The sequence below is a fragment of the Mauremys reevesii genome, linkage group 11 (assembly GCF_016161935.1).
Source record: "Mauremys reevesii isolate NIE-2019 linkage group 11, ASM1616193v1, whole genome shotgun sequence".
NCBI lineage: Eukaryota > Metazoa > Chordata > Testudines > Geoemydidae > Mauremys > Mauremys reevesii.
Genome location: NC_052633.1, coordinates 8,655,023 through 8,675,385, shown reverse-complemented (window position 1 = coordinate 8,675,385; position 20,363 = coordinate 8,655,023). Strand labels below are relative to the sequence as shown.

Here is a 20,363-nt window from a genome sequence, read left to right as displayed (position 1 = left end):
GCACTTATACCATAGTACTAAGCATTGCAGCCCCAGTTCTCAGCTGCACTGGGGTGACTTCTGCCATACTCAGAGCTTTAAAGCACACTAAGTCAGCTACAGAAGCCTCTCCTGTGCTGGGAGAGGTGTAGGGAAAATGCAACTAGGGAAGCTTGATGTAGCTGAAGCATACTAGCACCACAACAATTACCAGTTGCAAAACAGACGTTGGAAGATAGCATAATTTGGAGCACCCCATAGGCCTGGTTCAGAAACCAGAAGGGCCATGATCACAGGAGCATAAGTTTTTTTTTTTTTGCAAATGTGCACATACCCTCCAATCTGCATAAAGCATTACTCAGCTGCTCATGTCCATAGCATGGAGAACATTCACTAGATACTATGTTGAGAGACATTTCATATGCTTTCCAGAAATGAGTCACATTAGAACTCAAGTCTCCAGGCAGCTTTTCACTTTTGACTACAGTAACTCCTCACTTAACCTTGTAGTTATGTTCCTGAAAAAAGTGACTTTAAGTGAAACGATGTTAAGCGAATCCAATTTCCCCATAAGAATTAATGTGGGGGGGAGGTTCCAGGGAATTTTGTTTTTTCCAGACAAAAGGCATTATATACATTTTAAACAACTTTAAACAAGCAATTTAATACAGGTATAAGTTTTAAACAATTTTAAAGAAATTTAATACTACAGTCATCACTGCTGAGTATGAAGCTTGGTTGAGGTGGTGGAGTCAAAGTGTGAAAGTGGATGGACTGTCCGGCTGCTCCTCTTGCTGTTCTTGCAAGCACAGGAACTAACTTTGCTGGGGGCAGGAAACTCAACCCTCAGCCCATCCACTCCAACCCTTCCCCCAAGCACCCACCTTTGACCCACCTCTTCTCCCCCCCTGACCTCCTCCCCCTTTACTTCACATATTGCATCTGTGCTCCTCCCCCCTCTTCTGAACGCTGCAAGCCAGCTGACTGCTGTAGGCAAGAGGCAGGGGAGGAGTCCTCACTCCCCCCGCCTCCTGCCCAGGGCAATCAGCTGGCTTGCGGTGACAGGGAAGGGAGGGAGGGGGATCCTGCGCGCCAAGTCCTTGCTCCTCCTCCCCCCCCACCTCCTAAATGCTGCAAGCCAGCTGGTTACCGGAGGCAGGGGGAGGAGGAGGAGGAAAGCACTGATCCATGGGTCTGCCAGTGGGCGGGAGGCACTGGGGGGGGGGCCTGCCAGCTCCATAGGGAGGCTGCCAGCTGTGGAGAAATCAGGCAGCCAAACAACATAAGAGTGGAGCATTGCACAACTTTAAATGAGCATGTTCCCTAGTTGCTCAGCAACATAACGAAACAACGTTAACTGGGATGACTTTAAGTGAGGAGTTACTGTACTGTGCTACCTAGGCACCAATTAATGGTTATAATCTGGACTGGATTAATGGAAATGGATATTCCTTGATGCTTTACCAAAACTAGCTATGCTTTTCACACAGCCATTATTCATACTGAAGCCTACAAGTGGGAAAAAGGCCACATAGAGGAAGGCAATATAAGAGAAGATATTGTGTGTGCACCAAGAACACAGCAGCTACCTTTCCTATTTATACACTTCAGCTTTTACAGCACACGTCTGAACTTTTTGTTCTTTTTGATGAACTGTTCAAACATTATTTGGTCACTAGCTGTGCCTGACCCATCTGGTCCACTGACATAAAAACAAAGTAGCTGAGTATATTATATATGTGTCATCAATCATTGCTACCTACCTCAGTAACTTAGAAATCAGTACTGATTTCTAAGGACACAATTCTACTTTAGGTTAGCACTCTGCCAACAAGTTTTTTAAAAACACAATCCGTTTCTTTGGTATCTCTAATACTGAATGCACGCTATTCCCTACGCTAAAAATCTGCATGTCACTACAGCAAAACCTCGGAGTTAGATGCACCTTCGGAATGGAGGTTGCTTGTAACTGAAATATTCCATAACTCTAAACAAGACATTATGGACTTCAGCCATGGGGAGGAGGGGGGAGGGTCGGGGTTGCAGCTGTGGGGGAGGGGGATTAGGGCTCCGGGTAGGGGGGGGAAAAAATCAGAACTTCTGAGCCTCAGGGTGCCAGGGCTCCGGCAGGGTGCCAGGGTTTCAGCCCTGTGGCTCTGCTCCCAGTTTTAGCCTTGTGGTGTTGCTGGGCTCAGGGCTTCAGCCCCGCAGCTCCATTCCTGGTTTCTGCCCCACAGGTGGCATCGGGGCTCCCCATAGCTCTGCTCCTGGTTTCAGCCAGGGGAGGGGGTTGTGCCAGGGCTCAGGAAACCAGCACTCCTCTTGTAGATGAAGCCCTGAGCCCTGGCACCCGCCAGGGGGCTAAAGCCAGGAACAGAGCCACAAGGCTAAAGCTCCAAGTCCCGGCACCCTCCGTGGGTCTGAAATTGGGAACGGAGCCAGGAGCCCCAGTGCTTCCCCCCAGTCTAAAGGCCAGTGGGTCAGAAACCCTAAGCCATACACACCCCACCCCAGAGCCCTGATGCACCCCCATCCTGCAGCTGCAGCCCCAACTTCCCCCCTTGGCTGAAGCCCTTAGCCCCAGGCAAATTCCTGAGACAATACAGTAATTGCTGGGGGGAGTGAGGTGAGGGGGGGGTTGTTTTTTTGTCTCCCTGCTGCCTGATTGCTTACTTCCGGTTCCACATGGTGTCCGGTTGACCAGTAAGTCCCTAACTCTGGTGTTGATATCTTTGAGGTTCTACTGTAGATAAAATCCTGGTATCCAACAGGATCTAGTTTTCTTTTTAAGATCACTATGTTGCACTGCTGGCTTCAGGCAGCACATGAACATCAATATGCACATTGCTAAGCACGTGTGCATATAATAATTTTCATTGCACATCTATTCCAATCCATGTACTTTTGTGTGGAGAAATTAAATAAGGAAGTGTTATTTACTCCTACTCATACCACAAGAACTAGGGGGCACCAAATGAAATTAATAGGCAGCAGGTTTAAAAACAAACAAAAGGAAATATTTCATCACACAACATACAGTCAGCCTGTGAAACGCTTTGCCAGAGGATGTTGTGAAGGCCAAGACTATAACAGGGTTCAAAAAAAAAACAAAAAAACCCACTAGATAAATTCCTGGAGGATAGATCCATCAATTGCTATTAGGCAGGATGAGGAGGGATGATTACCTGTTCATTCCCTCTGGGGCACCTGGCATTGGCTACTGTTGGAAGACAGGATACTGGGATAGATGGACCTTTGGTCTGACCCAGTATGGCCATTCTTATGTTTTTACATTCTTGGCCTCTGTCATTCACCCTGAAAGAGAGAGAAACTATGGGGCTCAAAAAGCAGCTGCATTTGCTTTATGGAATCATTTAGAAGTGACCTGTTTTAATTAAATACCTATTTCAGCCACCTGCTGGTGGTCAAATAGTGCTGAGAAGTGACATCTGTCACACAGGCAGCATGGGAGCACATTTTCTGAGGTTCTAAACTACAATTTAGGTAATTATTATTCCTGAAAGTGACAGACTAACAGCAGTGGCTAAAAACAGACAACATGTGTTAGGTATAGCGCAAGATTTCCCCCTCAACTCAGACAAGGCTTCTCTTACCTGATGAGAAACACCCTTCAACACATTGCCCTCTCTTCTCCTTTCCCATAATAGGCAGGATGATTCCTGTAAACCCCAGTGTGCACTGAGCTGGGGGGACAGAGAATCCACCCCATACATCATTTTTTTATATTTGGGAAGCAGGCAGCATTCATTGTTTCCATGGGTTTAGTGGTGGGGCAACATTAACTGGGCGGTCAAAGTTCAGCCATGGTCTTCATGACCAAGCAGCAAAGGACACAACCAGCAGATGACCAGGCAGAAAAAGGCATGATCTGGAGCACCTATGTATGTTAGGCTTAGTTCTTGGTTAACAGGCTTTGGGTAAGTTCCTCAAGTCCTGACTAAGCAATTTAACCTTTCATGGAAGATTTCTAAACTTTCAAGACATCATTTGAATTGAAGTATAAGCACTCACTGCTTTTCCACATCCTAGCCTCATCCTCCACACCACTAGGGGAAAACACCCACCAATGCAGCTCCACCAGCAGTAGCAGCTATGGGGAAAAAACAACCACCCACTAGGGGAGACAAGCTGTCAGCATTTTAACTGTCTTAGCAGATCTGGACAACAGTGGCTAAACCACCAGCACTAGCTTGTGTCTTGTCTGCAACTAGAACTCCCACCATGAGCAGAGCTGCACCAGTGGTAGCTACAATGGAGAATACTGAAAGTCTTGGGTAGACAAAAGACTGGTAAATACAATAACATGGGAAAGGTTTAAATTATGCCTAATGGAAAAATATTAATGGTTCCGCTGTCTCTTAACTGGAGAGATTTGGGCTTGAAAAACAGTTCCTAAAGAGAAAAAAAGTTGCCAGGAATTTGGATCCTCATATTTATTTGTGAAAGGGGGGGGGGGGCATTAATGCATGTTTAAGCCTAATAAAGGCCTTTGTATGTGCAGGACATCCTTCATTAGTCTGGCTACCCTGGATTATTTGTGGACTAAGTGTTTGTTTATTATAGGCATTTTGCTCATATCAGTTTTCTGGCAAAGACAAAAAAATATGCATTTTATGTTTCCTGTATGTAGGTTCTAGTCTTCCATCTGTAAGTAAACATAATGCATTTTCACTTATTTTGAAAAAAAGTCTTATACAACTTCTTAACAATTCAAAAGTTGTATATTTTGTTACAGCACAAGCGTTACAAGATTCTTGCTAAAGCCTTACAGAAAGATCTGCATATATGTTTATATGGATGAAGAGAATCAAGTCAGAGTACAGCATAAGTCATTCTCATTCAAGGAAGCCAAGACACCAAGGTCAAAAATGTTTTTATTATTGTTTCTATATTTGAGAAAAGTGTATTTAATTAGCTTTGTAAAGTTAATGTGTTGACTTCCGGAACATAAACACTGCCTGCAGTAAAGTGATGATCCAGAAGCCTTTGACCAAAATGAAGGCAACAGCCACAACTATTGATCAGAATCCAGAAGTCTAATAGAGCCATAAGAGGGTACAAGGGGGGTAACCTCCTATATCCTGTTGATGGTCATGTAAGTGTCAGAAGCTACCTCAGTTACTAAAAATCTGACTGGTGCCTGAAGGAAAAGCTAAAACTAATTTTGTGAAATCCCAAGCATTCTAGGCCACTACACCGCCCCTAGTTACAATATCTGGGTGTCAAGTATCAGAGGGGTAGCCGTGTTAGTCTGGTTCTGTAGAAGCAGCAAAGAATCCTGTGGCACCTTATAGACTAACAGAAGTTTTGCAGCATGAGCTTTCGTGGGTGAATACCCACTTCTTCGGGTGGTTACAGAGCTCTAAAATGATAACATGTGGCCAAATCCGACCACTCCCTATTACCCCACACCCTGACAATAGCTGAAATCCCAGCAACTGACTCCAAATCAAAAACCAAATTAAAACATATCCTAGATGCCACTGATCTCTGGCAGACCTCACAGAACGAATTCCAAATTCTATTGTGAATGTCCTGGAACTGGCCTCAGAAATCCTGTGCTGCAGGGGAGGGGGGTGAGATAGAAGGAGACAGAGGGAGGAAGGAAAAGAGGCACAACACAGAAAAAGTGCAGAGCTAAAAAGGCAGGCTGAGGGCTTGTCTACACTTAAAACGCTAAAGGGGTGCAGCTGACCACAGCAGTGAAACTGCAGTAGTACTTCAGTGTACACACTACCTATGCCAATGGAAGGACTTCTCTCATCAGAGTACATAATCCATCTCCCCAAGAAGGTATTTAGGTCAACAGAAGACTTCTTCCATCGACCTAGAGCTGGTCTACACCAGGGGTTAGGTTGGTGGTATAGCTGCATCTCACAAGGGGTTAGATTTTTCGCACCCTTGAGAGATGTAGCTATATAGTAAATTCCTATAGTAGACCAGACCAAAGATAGCTAGGCATGAGGCCTCAAGTTTAGAAACACCATAGTTTTCACCAAGCAACAAATCAGGAGGCACTGCAAATACATTTCACAATATCTGGGAAGAGTTAAAAACACCCAAGAGCTGACCCATAACAGCCCCAGATGCCCTCTTGTCAACAGTGCTGGACTCCAAGCTGTTCCATGGATTGGAAAATTGACTTGGGTGTGGGAAAGACCTCTGACACCTCCAGAGCACTTTACCAGTGTAACAAAGGAAAATATGCTCCATAGATTGATTCCTTTTTGGCCCTCTTGCATCTCCAGGCACCCACACCTATTGCCATGGACAGAAGCAGAGGGGGTAGAGCACACTTGGTACCCCATGACCCAATCACTCAATGTGCAGGCATCCCCCAGGGGACACCACTGTCTTGAAGGAGCTGGGGGCTAATGTGTATTTTTACAAAATATAATTTAATGCTAAATAGAAGAGTAATTGACAATCTATATAGAAAATGGAAAACCTATATTTATCTAAGAGCAGGTACCACGCCCAGGATCACCCTCTGCAGGGGCAGAGGGTAAATGTTAAAGGCACATAAAGGGATTGGAAAGATTCTCTACCAAACCATATTTTAAAAAAGTCTCAACTATTGCAAACGTTAAGTTGTACACACTTCCCCACATAATCTTCTTAATGGGACACTCATCCTCCCTCCTAGCTACCATTTGTAACCCTCGCACTGCCTCTTATGTTTGCTAACCCAAACACCAATGATAAATGATAATTCGACAAGGGTCTTGGGGTAGGGACAGTGTCTACACAGGACCTAGCGCAATGGATTGTAGCTTTTGGGTATCACCATAACAGTTATCCCCATTTTGCTTATGTTGTTTTTATTCTCCGACAGCCTCTAGAACAGAGAAATGCCGATACACAATTATAATTATAATTATGTTTGGACTTCCTTTTGTAAAGACAGGTTTTACAATAAGGGAGTCACTAACAAAACTCAAAAAAAAAATCTTGATTAAGTCTGTTTAACTTGTCAACAGGAAGTATGTCATCCATTTACAGAATGCAGCACTGAACAAAACTACAGCTTTCCTTTCACAGCAAAAAATCAATATAGTACTACAACTCCACTCAACAGCAGTGCATGAAAAATGTCTGACGCAGTTGCATGTCAACATCAAAATGGGAAAGCTGAAGTATGTAAGTCACATGGGCAAAGTTAAAGCTAATGAAATGGGAATTTAAAAAGCCAGTTCGCACTGATTAAGCCTGAAGTTTCAATACTGCTTAGACTGGGATTTTCTACAATATGTATAGTGTTATTTCAGCTTTATTCTTACATAAACCTACTCCCTTTCTAGCTGATTTTTCATGGGGATTATCTGGAGCATCGTTTTTGCAAATCCATGGCTTTACTGAACCTGAACCAAGACAATGTAAGATTCCCATACCACAGTACTAATGTGCCTCAAGCAGCACCTACAGAGACCAACTCTAGGGATGAAGGATAGCTCTGTCTCTATACAATTCAATTCCTGGCCTGCCTGCTGAGGCTGCTAATTGTAATATACCACACTCATCACAGAAAAAAAATTAAGTAGACAAGTGGACAGATCCACGTGTCCACTAGAAACTGAACCAAGAATATTAAAAGGTAACCTGCTAAGGGGAGGGGTGAGGGAAGTTGGCTTGTGTCCTTTGCTTCCTTAAGAGGGAAAGCTTCAATTTCTAATGTAAAACAACTTAAAAAATTCAAATTCTACCTAGCTATGAAAGTGTCTTCCAGGCTAAAAATTAGTGAATTCATGACTACCAAATTCTTGGCCATGAAAAATGCGTCACAGACCATGAAATCTGGTCTCCTGCATGAAATCTGGTCTTGTGTACTTTTACCCTATACTGTACAGATTTCATGAGGGAGACCAGAGTTTTCCAAATTGAGAGCCCTGACCCAAAAGAGGGTAATGGGGGGGGGGGGGAAGTGTCGTAATGTTTTTGTAGGGAGGTTGCGGTATTGCCACCCTTACTTCTGCATTGCCTTCGGACCTGGGTAGCTGGAGAGTGGCAGCTGCTGGCCAAGCATCCAGTTCTGATGGCAGCACCCCAGCAGCAGCACAGAAGTAAGGGTGGCAATACCATACCATGTCATTCTTTCTTCTGCACTGCTGCTGGTGGCGGTGCTGCCTTAAGAGCTGGTCGCCCGGCCAGCAGCTGCTTCTCTCCGGCCACCCAGCTCTGAAGGCAGCACAGAAGCAAGGGTGGCAATACTGCAAATCCCCCCCCCCCCCCCGGACCCACACACACACACACACTCCCAGCCCCTTTTGGATCAGGACCCCTACAGTTACAACATGGTAAAAATTCAGATTTAAATATCTAAAGTAATGAAATTTACTTTTTTTTTAAATCCTAGGACCATGAAATTGACCAAGATGGACCATGAATTTGGTAGGGATCCTATTCATGACATCTCAGCAATAGAGAGCTAAAGCCAAGCAATAGGAAGGCCAGGGATTTTGATCTGAATATTAAACTGTTATCACCACTTATTTTATTTCAATGCCTAATTAACATTTTGGAAAAAGGATGACTGTTAAAGATTCAACACTGCCACTCCTTCAGTTAAGGTGCAAGAGCTCACATTACACACCGAACAGCCTAGCAAAAAAAGTCTGGGAAGAGCAGAATTTACACTATTAACCATTAGAAATACCAGCAAACAGCACACCTCAAACACCCATTTAGGCCCTGCCTATTTACCTATCAAACAAAAAAGTGCACACGTTTTCTTTTGGTTTTTTTAAGACGCCTTTGCAGGTCACTTTTAAAAGGGATACCATCAAACTCTGAACAGTTTTACATCGGAGGTATTACAAGTAACACCAAGATTACTATTTAACTCTAAGTATAGAAAATATTTCTCTGTTTACTCTGTGCTTTTGACTGCACTTTGTATAGGCAGTTTCCCCTGTTTATGTGGGTCTTTCACTCAGGATCTGGGATAGGAAATTTAAAAAAAAAAATAGACAATTGGATTGTAAAACCACAAAAACTGGGAGCAAAATTCGAGGAAAGATATATTACCTGAAGCTATTTTTACCTTTTCTTAATTGACTAGATTTTAAGACATTGCTTACCTTTAATTCACTTATCACCCAACATCTGACAAACTTCAATCACCACCTACAAGGAGGATTAAAGCTCTAGCTTAGACATGCGAGTTAAATAAATTTCCCTGATCCACCCCACCCCCATCAAGGAGTTGTACATTAAGTTGTACATAGCTACATTTATAGATTTTCATACTAGTTAACTGTGTACATACTGACACTTCTTAAACTGAATTTTCCTTCCTGGAGGCTAGAAGTAGAGTGTCACAGCAGTTTAAGTTTTTCACTGCTACCTGTTGCAGTATACCAAAATATCTATAAAGTCATACATTAGTGTTCTCTTCGTATATTCTTTTGCTGCATTATTTGCAGACACCTTTGTATGTTCCAGATTAGCATGAAGACCCAAAGGAGGTAATCTTTTCGGGTGATAAGCCAGAAGGAACAGCTTGGATTTCATGTTCCACAGCCATTAGTTACTAAATCTAATGTTAGAGTTTCCAGGAAGCGGCAAAACAGAAAACCCTTTGCTTTATGAAACACTTTCTGTTTTACTCTGAAGAAAGGGGGTGGATAGGGATACAAAGTACTTACAAAATCTTGGTTTTTATGATAATCTGGAAACTTATTGCTGTCACCATGAACACAATATGATTAATATGTAACATTATGATGAAGAGAACATAGCCTAGAAATTGAGATTAACAACTATTGCTTACACTAGGATGCCTTTCTATAACGCCACAATGAAAATGTATCGCTAGTTATGCTACAGCACAGAAGACAAATGACTCCTTGGGAGTTCATCTCAGTATATTCTTAAAATGAAATTTACACTTTAGCAATATCCTTATTATGCAGTAACCACAACACAAATATGCTTCTCTCTCTCTCTCTAAACACATCTGCATTCAAAGTATGCTCAGGCTAAAAAGATGTTGATTCTAAAAAAATGAAGACTTTTCTGTTATGAAATGGAGATGAGGGACAGAAATGAAAAGGGGCAGAGGTAGTATAATTAGTATGTGTGCATAACAGCGAGTGAAAACATAGGTCATCTCTCTCTACCCCACAAGAAGCTAGTATATTTTAGCGGTTTAAAAATTATTATGGCACGTAAGCAAGTTATCAAACTGCAGTGTGGAACTAAATCCATCTTGGTCAAAGTGAAGCATCACATTTACTTCTCACTCCTGAGCAAGTAGTTCTCTACTCTCAAAAGATTGCCTCAATTCAAAATACAGTCAAGTATTTATGAATCACACTTTAAAATGGTATGAAGTTTTTATTGCTCCAATTTACCATTTACCAGTACTACACAATATTCCCCATCAGTAAAACAGATGAGCACAGTGCAACAAAAACATCTGTATTCAAATATTATAAGAGCACAATGTGATAGTATGAAAATACACCTGCCAAAACTGAAGCACTATTAAGTGCTCAGTTGTTACATCTCATGAGCTAACCTATCTCAGTATTGGCTATTGTGACCAAGTGCATAAACAGTATTTGAGTTCACAAGAAGGTACAATATGCACCCTGGTAATTATTAAGATTACATCCCCTTAAATATTAGACTTTCAGCATTAAAATGAAAATGCACTTTCAACTGCACAGGGAATGTGTGCGCACACGTTTTCAATTTTGATGTAAGCAACGTCCAAAACAGAACTACTAGGATGCTACAGAGGAAGAACTGGAAGATATTAGCACCCTCTCCATTTTTCACCATCTTATTAGTGCAGCTCCCGGAACATTAGCAGTTACATATTTTTAATATGGCAATACTTCCAAGTAAGAAGAAGTCCAAGTAAGATCTTGGACTAGTGTATCACTAGAATCATATATACAGAGAAGTAGTATCACCACTCTGCAAAGTAGTAGCAGATGTTTGAGCCTTACAGGTTGGTTCCCCACTGGATGAGAAGTCAGCAATCTGGACTTTGGGTATTTTCTTAGTGAAAATTTATTTTCACTATGTACACCAGTTCCTGAATAAATACGATCAGACAGCACACAAGCAAATCCCTTTTGCAAAAATCTCACTCCAAAACACCAATGCCTGGTTAGAAAAGTTATGGCAAACAGCTTCTCCCAAATAACCTGTGTCACAAAATTAACAATATGACACTTTCTCCCAAAGTCTGTCCACTGCTTGCACATTGAGAGAGAACTTGTAAAAATGATATGTAACAGCACCATCTGGTGACTCCCACCATAACAAATGGAAATTCCACTTGGGGGGGGGCGGGGGGAAGGAAAATTCACTCATTTTTGAGTTTGAAGCATTTTTAAAAAGCTGTCACAGACTTTTCCTTCCTTTGTATAGTTAAAGGGGACTGCACTGCTATGGTGTGCTCACTACCACAACAAATGCTCCCAAGAAATGTTGATCAGAAAAACGTCTGCTGAATAATTTCTTGCAGTCATGTACAAATAAAGCAGAGGAGTGGCGACCAATGAAAGTTCAGTACTGGTAATTTCTTATTCTTCCTTGACAACTATTCAGCCATTAAGAAGTGAGGAGGTCAGACAGAGGTTTTTCCCCAGAGACCATCCTCTGGTTTCAAAACAGAGGAAGAGCAAGAGCAATAACTTAAATTAATTGCTTTGGGGATATTAAAATTATAAAGCGATCTATACAGACTTGAAGTCATCAATGACGGTGCCAAAAGATGAACTATACAATGTACAAAAAAGGTGTTTCCACGATGACTGAGGAAAATGCTTTTTTGCTAAAGAACACTGATATCATTGCAAGAAATTCTATGTCCCACAAATGGAAGACGTTTGTAAGATTAGAATTACAATTTAAATGGCTCGTTTTATTATTTATTTAGTCTTTCAGAGAAGGCAATATATACCCAAAAGCCACCTTCAAAAGGATGTCTGTCCTTGGGTTTTTCTTTTTTTTTTCTTTCTTTTTTTGGGGGAGGGGGAGTGTAAACACCTAATGAAGAATACAAAAATAGTATACAAGAATACTAAAGACCCAAGGAAATTGAGGATATTGTACTTCGTTTTACTTATATAGCACCTTTGAACCGAAGGACAAGTTCTAGAATTCCTTTTGGATACAAGATTTGAGCCATCTTGTGCTGGCACATACAGGATGGCTCTGAAAACAATGGCTTGAATGGAAACTAGATCAGATATGACCTGAAGTACTTGCTACCTGATTTCTATTCACTCAATTAACTGGATTAGTCCATTCCCTAGTGGACAAGCATGCATGCACATCACTAAAACCACCAGCACAACTGGCACACTTGATGGGCAGAGGGGCCAAGGATTGAATGTGCATGGAAAATTAACTATCCTCTCACCCCAAGAGTAATCTCAATAGATAAGAGCTGAGGCCCTACAGCAGTGGAAAGTGTTGAAGCTTGCAGCACTGCTGACTACTGTGCGCTTGTTTTGCATCTAGGGGACTTCAGTCTGGCATGCTTCATAAACAATAACATTCATATACAAATTGTGAAGACAAAAGAACTGTAGCCAGGCTGAAGTCTCCCATTTCCCAGACAAGATTTTTAAATGCCCTTCATGTTACTGCAAAAGGTAAACTGCTACAAAGATTTAAGGCAATTTGTGTTTCTTTAGAAATAAGCCTTAAGTGGAAGTGAGGATTCCAAAAGTGCTGTGTAGAGAAAAATATATGTTTCCAGATCTCTCCATAGAGACTCAACTAACATGACAAAAACTAATTTTAATAATTGATTTTTCAATTACTGGTTCAGTTAAACAGCACTGATAAGCTCTGAAAAGAGGGCTACTATAACAAAGGGCTATTCTGAAATGCTGCCCCACACCCTGCAAGGAGAAGACCCCTCAGGCAAAAAAAAAAAAAAAAAAAAAAAAGAGGAAAGGCAAATAGGTACCTGATTCTTGACTCAGGAGGATTTAAGTTATTCCTGTATTATCTCTTACAATCTCCCCCACTCTGGGTTTGCCCTGCAATAACTGCTGTAGAGCTCCCCAACTGACATGGCCTGCAATCACTGCTTCTCCATCAATGGTTCTCTTGCATCCACATTAAAACATTGGCATCATTTCCTTGATTTGCTGGAATTTCACACCCACACACTGGTCACAGCATATGCTCAGAAAATTACAGTTATCTGTATTTAGAGAGTGTTTCAGAATCTGGGTTTTCTTTGCCAGTATTAAGAACAAGCCTCCGTGCTGTACATGAGGGCACTGGAATTTAAATATACGATAACACTGTAAATAAAAGGAAACAAATTCCTTAAGGAAAACCTCTAAGTATGCCAGATCGGTCCTCAGTAGTAGCTGCTCTACTTTGAGCAGAGATAAATATTTACAGTCTGGAACAGAGAAATAACACCTTATGTTGCAATACTGGGAATGCAAGCCCCATCAGTCTTTAATATACTTTAAAATCCCAGGCTCTTGAAAGAGTTTGGAAGTGCAGACTTTAAAAATTACCCATTACTCAGCAACTTTGGTACTTATAGTAACAAAAAGGGGGGGAAAAACCAGTAGAATTATGTAGGGAGTTTATCTAATATGCACTAAAAACTTAGAACTGATCTTCATGAGGGGGGACCTCATCACTCAAAGAATGTAAATAAATCAGTCACTTTTGAGAAGTGTGTGTATAGCCTCAACTCACTCCTCTTTAGAGACCCCCTTAATTTTAAAATCACTCACTGCTCTGAAGAATGCAGGCACTAGATTTTTCTGTTCCAGAGCTATGCTGAATTAGCCCTTCTGAGGTTGTCCTTCCTGACCAGGGTCAGTGCACCCAAATCCAATAGCCCAGGGGTCGGCAACCTCTGGCACGTGGCTCGCCAGGGTAAGCACCCCGGCGGGCCGGGACAGTTTATTTACCTGCCGTGTCGGCAGGTTCGGCCGATCGCGGCTCCCACTGGCCGCGGTTCACCGTCCCAGGCCAATGGGAGTGGCGGGAAGCTGCAGCCAGCACATCCCTCACCCGTGCTGCTTCCCGCCACCCTCATTGGCCTGGGACGGGGAACCGCGGCCAGTGGGAGCCGCAATCAGCCGAACCTGCCGACACAGCAGGTAAACAAACTGGCCCGGCCCGCCACGGAGCCTACCGTGGCGAGCCGCATGCCAGAGATTGCCACCCCCTGCAATAGCCCTTTCAAAACACATTTGATTGAGTTGCCAAAAAAGATGCACAAATTATGGTTCCTCAGACCCACTGTTCCCTGGGGTTCCTTTTAGCAGCCTTTCTAAGCCAGTTCATTTCCCTAGAATGAAGAAAGATGTGGAGAGTATTATACATGATCCAAGAATTGAAAGTAGCGTCCAACTGTACTACACTCTCTCTCATTAAGATGGTATGACAGTCCCCATGCAGTCAAACGCTTACACAAAAGCTCTCAGAAAGTACTGCATCCAACACGGGGGAATTATATATCAGATCTTGTCTTGACAGATAAAGAGGAACTGATCCCATAACTAAAGTTAATTCTAGCTTAGATACAAGTGATTGTGACTTGATCACAATTACATGCAAACAGAATGAAGTCCAGACCAGTGATATATATTACTTAGTGGAATAAAAGGGACAATTTCACAAAGCTGAAAACAATTATGAGCCAAATCAGCTTGAAGGAAAAATTTAAATCAGAAAAATGTCAATGATTGTTGGGAGATATACAAGAACACTATACAAAATGCCCCAAAAGCCAAAATCCCACAGTCGAGGAAGACGGCCATACTAGTTTAAAAAAAAAAAAATCCTGCTTTAGATGGAAAGTGAAGGCAGCTATAAAAAACATTTATTTTATATATAACAAATGGAAGAAAAGGAAAGTTGATAATAGTGAATAGAAACTAGGAGCAATAGAAAATTAAGGGAAGCAAAGGGACATATGGCCAGAAGAAATATTAGGAACAAAAAGAATCCTACTCATGGTACTGATCCATTGCTAGATGGAAATGCTATAAATACTAACACTTCTTCCTTTTGTGGATTCATAATCTATATTACCCTCCTTACACTCTTTATTAATAAATCAAATTTAAGATGACACACATTAAATGGATTAAAAGCTTGCTAACTACACCTGTACCCCAATACAACGCTGTCCTCGGGAGCCAAAAAAATCTTATCGTGTTATAGGTGAAACCGGGTTATAATGAACTTTCTTTGATCTGCCGGAGGGTGCAGCCCCCCCCACCCCTTACCGCGTTATACCCGAATTCATGTTATAATCAGGTCGCATTATATTGGGGTAGAGGTGTAATAGGTCTCAAAATGTAATTAATCGGGGAATCATCATCCAATGGGTGTATTTCTAGTGGGGTCTTGGCAAGGATTGTTTCTTGGCCCCACGCTATTTAACATTTTTATCACTTACCTGGAAGAAAAAGTCACTGATAAAGTTTGCAGAGGACAAAAATTGGAGTGGTAAATAATGACGAGTCACTGATACAGAAAAATCGGGATCTATTGGTAAGATAAGTGCAAGCAAACAATATGCATTTCATATGCTAAATGTAAATGTATACATCTAGGAACAAACTTATTTGCAGGATGGAGGGCTATCCTGGGAAGCAGAGACTATAAAAAAAGATCTGGGGGTCATTGTGGACAATCAGCTGTAAATAAGCTCTCAGTGCAATGTTGTGGCCAAAAGTGTTAGTGTGATCTTTGGTTGCATTAGCAGGGGAATCTTGAGTAGGATTAGAAGTTAATTTTAACTCTGTATTTGACATTGGCGTGACCACTACTGGAATCCTGGGTCCAGAATTCAAGAAGGATGTTGAATAAATTGGAGACAGTTCAGAAAAGAGCCACAAGAATGATTAAAGGATTAAAGAACTTGTTTTATAGTGATAGACTCAAGGAGCTCAATGTATCTTGCTTAAAGAAAGGTTAAGGGGTGACTTGATCCCAGTCTATTAGTATCTACATGGGGAACAAACATTTAATAATGGGCTCTTCAATCTAGCAGCAAAAAACTATCCTTCATCCAATGCCAGGAAGTGGAAGCTAGACAAATTCAGCTGGAAATAAGGTGTACATTTTTAATGGTGAGAATAATTAACTATTGGAACAATTTACCAAGGGTTGTGGTGGATTCTCCATCTCTGAATTTTAAAATCAAAACTGAATGTTTTTCTAAAAGATTCTATGGCCTGTGGTATACAGAAGGTCAGACTAGATGATTAACGTGGTCCTTTCTGGCCTGGAAACCTATGATTCTATGGCACATACCGTATATACTCATTCATAAGCAGAATATTTTTTGGTAAAAACGTGATGCATCAAAGAGTTTATAAACAGGTCTACACCAAAATTTGATTTTAAACTCTATGGCGGGGGTCAGCAATTACTGTGGCATACTGCTGCCAGCCTGGTGTCCCCGCCCCTGGCCCCGCTCAGCCTGCTACTGGCCTGGATGGACGGAACCCCAGAGCGGCAGTGGGCTGAGCCGCTCAGCCTGCTGCCGGCCTGGGGTCTCATCCGCCAGTCCGCTCAGCCTGCTGCCTGTCTGGGGTTCCATCCACCGGCCCCTGTAAATGTAAAATTTATTACTGGCACACAAAACCTTAAATTACCGTGAATAAACTAAGACTTAGCATACCACTTCTGAAAGGTTGCTGACCCCTGCTCTATGGAATCATTGAATTGAATATCTAATACATTGTCGTTTTGTTTACCTGGAGCGTCTGCCACTTCCTGCAGCTCCCATTGGCTGGGAATGGTGAAACGCGGCCACAAGGAGCTGAGAGGCTCCATGGCTGCAGACACTCCAGGTAAACAAAACGTCCCGACCCGCCAGCGGCTTACAGGCCGGGAGCCAACATTTTCCAACCCCTGAAATATAGGATTGGCTTATGAAAGAGTCATTCAGTTTTTGCTATTTTTACCTATCCATTGGGGGGGGGGGAGGGTGTCAACTTATAAACAAATGAACGAGTACATACGGTACATCAGATAAATATCTCAAATAATTTTGCTTCTACCGCCATTTTATAATTAGACGGTTAAATGTAACATTAATGTACACACAGCATTGTCTTTGTGCTTACCTATGTATAGAGTGGACTGGAACTTGATTTCAAATACTGAATACATGGAGTGAGCACGATCTAACGCAGTGGCTCTCAACTTTTCCTGACTACTATACCCCTTTCAGGAGTCTGATTTGTGTTGCGTAACCCCAAGTTTCACCTCACTTAAAAACTACTTGCTTACCACAAAAAAAAAATCAGTCAAATACAAAAAAAAGTGTCACAGCACACTATTACTGAAACATTGCTTATTTTATCATTTTTACCATATAATTATACAATAAAATTGGAATAGAAATATTGTACTTACATTTCAGTGTATAATATATAGAGCCCTATAAACAAGTCATTGTCTCCATGAAATTTTAGTCTGTACTGACTTCACTAGTGCTTTTTACGTAGCTTGTTGTAAAACTAGGCAAATATCTATATGAGTTGATGTACCCCCGGAAGACCTCTGTCTACCCCCAGGGGCACATGTACTCCTGATTGAGAACCACTGATCTAGTGGTTGTACCAGGGGATTTGGTGTCAGGAGTCTTGTATTCTATATCTGACTGCCACAAGCTCAATTTCTTGCCTTCCTGCTTCCTTGTTCATGTAGGTGTGTGTATGCCTTGTGAGTTTTATGGCATACTTATTAAAAAAAAGTCTCTATCACTCATGTAAGGATTTTAGTTTCCTTTTGACTTATTTTCTCCTCAAAAATAATCCTCCTGCATATTTTTTGCACTTTTCCTCCCTAGGAATTCAATTACGTTTAATCACTATTACTGAGATTCAACTATAATGATTTCTTAGGCAACGTCTACGTTTTCCATTTTGGTCTATTGTGCCAGGGTTTTTCCACTTTGTTTTCAATGTACCTGATCTTGAGTGTTTAGTTCTGTCCTTATTATAAACTAATATGCCACTGCCACCACCAGTCTGAGATTCAGTCAGAAATGAGACTATGTAGTAATTTCAAATTAAATAACATTTTAATACTACAACAATATTATGGACAATGGCCATGTAGGATGAAGTCTAGATCCAGTCATGCAGAAAGGCCCAACCTAGTGCTCTACTACTGCCTGCTCTTGAATATTCACTGTTATTGTCCCTGATTCTCCCCCACCCCTCCAGTCCACCTTCCAGCCAGTACAAATAGCCTGATATGGCTAGAAGCAGCTCTACTTGGGACATTCACACCAAGTGTTGGAGTTTGTTTTGTTTCAGAAGTGTATGGGCTCGTTTTCCTCAAGTTTTGTGGCACAAAACAAAATCCATATATTTGAATCTGCCACTGAACATCAGATTCACCAGCGACAGCAAACCACCAGTTATATATTTAAAGGCTGACACTCTACACAGCTGTTTGATGATGAAAAGAGGTTGGCCATTACGGTAAACACACAAACTGATAAATGACTTTACACAGGTATTAAGTGCGGAGAGAAACATGCCTACCATCAGTGTTGCCCTAAAATGATACATAAAAAGAAAAACCTTGTCCCATCTCAAGCAACACTGCACATGCATGTTTAAGAAAGCTTTCAATCACCAGGCCATACGTAATGAGTCATCTCTGAGCCTGATAAGTGCTACTGAGCCATACCTGAGCCTGACTGACATGGAGCCCTCAGATAATCAACCAGGCCAATCTCCAGGAGAAGATTTAACCCGATGTCCCCAAGTCCAGGGAGATCCCCATGAGAACAGCCATTCTAGGTTGTTCAATGTTGCTACCTCGCCAGAAGTATCCCCTACCGCTTAGTGGTTCTGAAAGACTGCTCCTGCTCCTGCCCCAGCCCCAGCCAGTGCCTGCCCGCCCCATTCCTGCCCTTGGTTCTTGATTCCTTCTCTGATCCCTGGCTCCAGTCCCCATCCTGACCACTGTTGCTTCAACAACATCTACTTCTCACTTTCTGACTAGCTGAGCAGACTGCCTACTTATGTGGCTGGCGCCAGCAACTGAGATGGAGACCCCTGGAATGACCATCATTGATGATGACACAGTTGATCCAGAGCCTTTGGGGTCAAGTTGCTCAGTTGAATCTGGATAATGCTTCCCTCCACTCTCAGATCCTGTCAGCCACTGTAACCATAAGAGCATAGGAATGGCCATACTGGGTCAGCCCAAAGGTCCATCTAACCCAGTATCCGACAGTGGCCAATACCAGGTGCTTCAGAGGAAATGAACAGAACAAGGCAATTTACTGAGTGATCCATCCCCAGCTTCTGGCAATCAGAGACTAGGGACACCCAGAGCATGGGGTTGCATCCGGGACCATCTTATGTTAATAGCCATCAATGGACCTAGCCTCCATGCACTTATCTAGTTCTTTTTTAAAGCCAGTTACACTTTTGGCATCCACAACATCCCCAGGCAACCAGTTCCACAGGTTGACTACTTCACAGAATGCACACTTTCTTTTGTTTGTTTTAAACCTGTTGCTTATTAATTTCACTGGGTTTCCCCTGGTTTTTGTGCTGTGTGAAGGAGTAAACACTTCCTTATTCACTTTTTCCAATGTTAAAGACCTCTATCATATCCCCCTTTCATCTCTTTTCTAAGCTGAAAAGTCCCAGTCTTTTTAATCTCTCAGATGCAAGCTGTTCTAGACCCTTAATCATTTTTATTGCCCTTCTCTGTACCTTTTCCAATCCTAATATATCTTTTTTGAGATAGTGACCAGAACTGCATGCAGTATTCAAGGCATGAGCATACCATAGATTTATATAGTTGCATTGACATTTTCTCTTATCTATCCCTTTCCTAATGGTTCCTAATGTTTTGTTCACTTTGACTGCAGCGTCACATTGAGCACATGTTTTCAGAGAACAATCCACAATTATTCCAATTTCTCTTTCTTGAGTGGTAACAGCTAATTTAGATCTCCTAATTTTGTATGTATAGTTAGGATCATGTTTTCCAATGTGCAGTACTTTGCACTGATCAACATTGAAGTTCATATGACATTTTGTTGCCCAGTCACCCAGTTTTGAGAGATCCCTTTGCAACTCTTCAATCTACTTTGGACTTAACTATCTTGAGTAATTTTGTATCATCTGCAAACTTTGCCACCTCACTTTTTACCCCCTTTTCCAGATCATGTATGAATATGTTGAACAACACACTATATACCTCTCTCCATTGTGAAAAATGACTATTTATTCCTACCCTTTGTTTCCTGTCTTTTAACCAATTACTAATCCATGAGGTAACCTTCCCTCTTGTTGTCAGATGTTGGTTGCGTGTGTTCTCTGTTTGCTGTCCCAGCTCTGTGCAGATAGTTGGCACAGCAGACCTTGATC

General features: G+C 41.9%; 1 protein-coding gene across 12 annotated transcripts in view; it reads right to left on the bottom strand.

Moving 5' to 3' along the window:
* HDAC4 (histone deacetylase 4) overlaps window positions 1-20,363 on the bottom strand; it is a 428,940-nt gene that overhangs the window by 390,337 nt on the left and 18,240 nt on the right. For 8 of the 12 annotated variants that reach the window (XM_039494525.1, XM_039494524.1, XM_039494513.1 and 5 more), the window contains exon 2: window positions 9,078-9,123. The exons of the other annotated variants lie outside the window; for them this stretch is intronic. The gene's annotated coding sequence lies outside the window, so the exon portion shown is untranslated. The remainder of the gene's footprint in view (window positions 1-9,077; window positions 9,124-20,363) is intronic. 12 annotated transcript variants of the gene reach the window in all.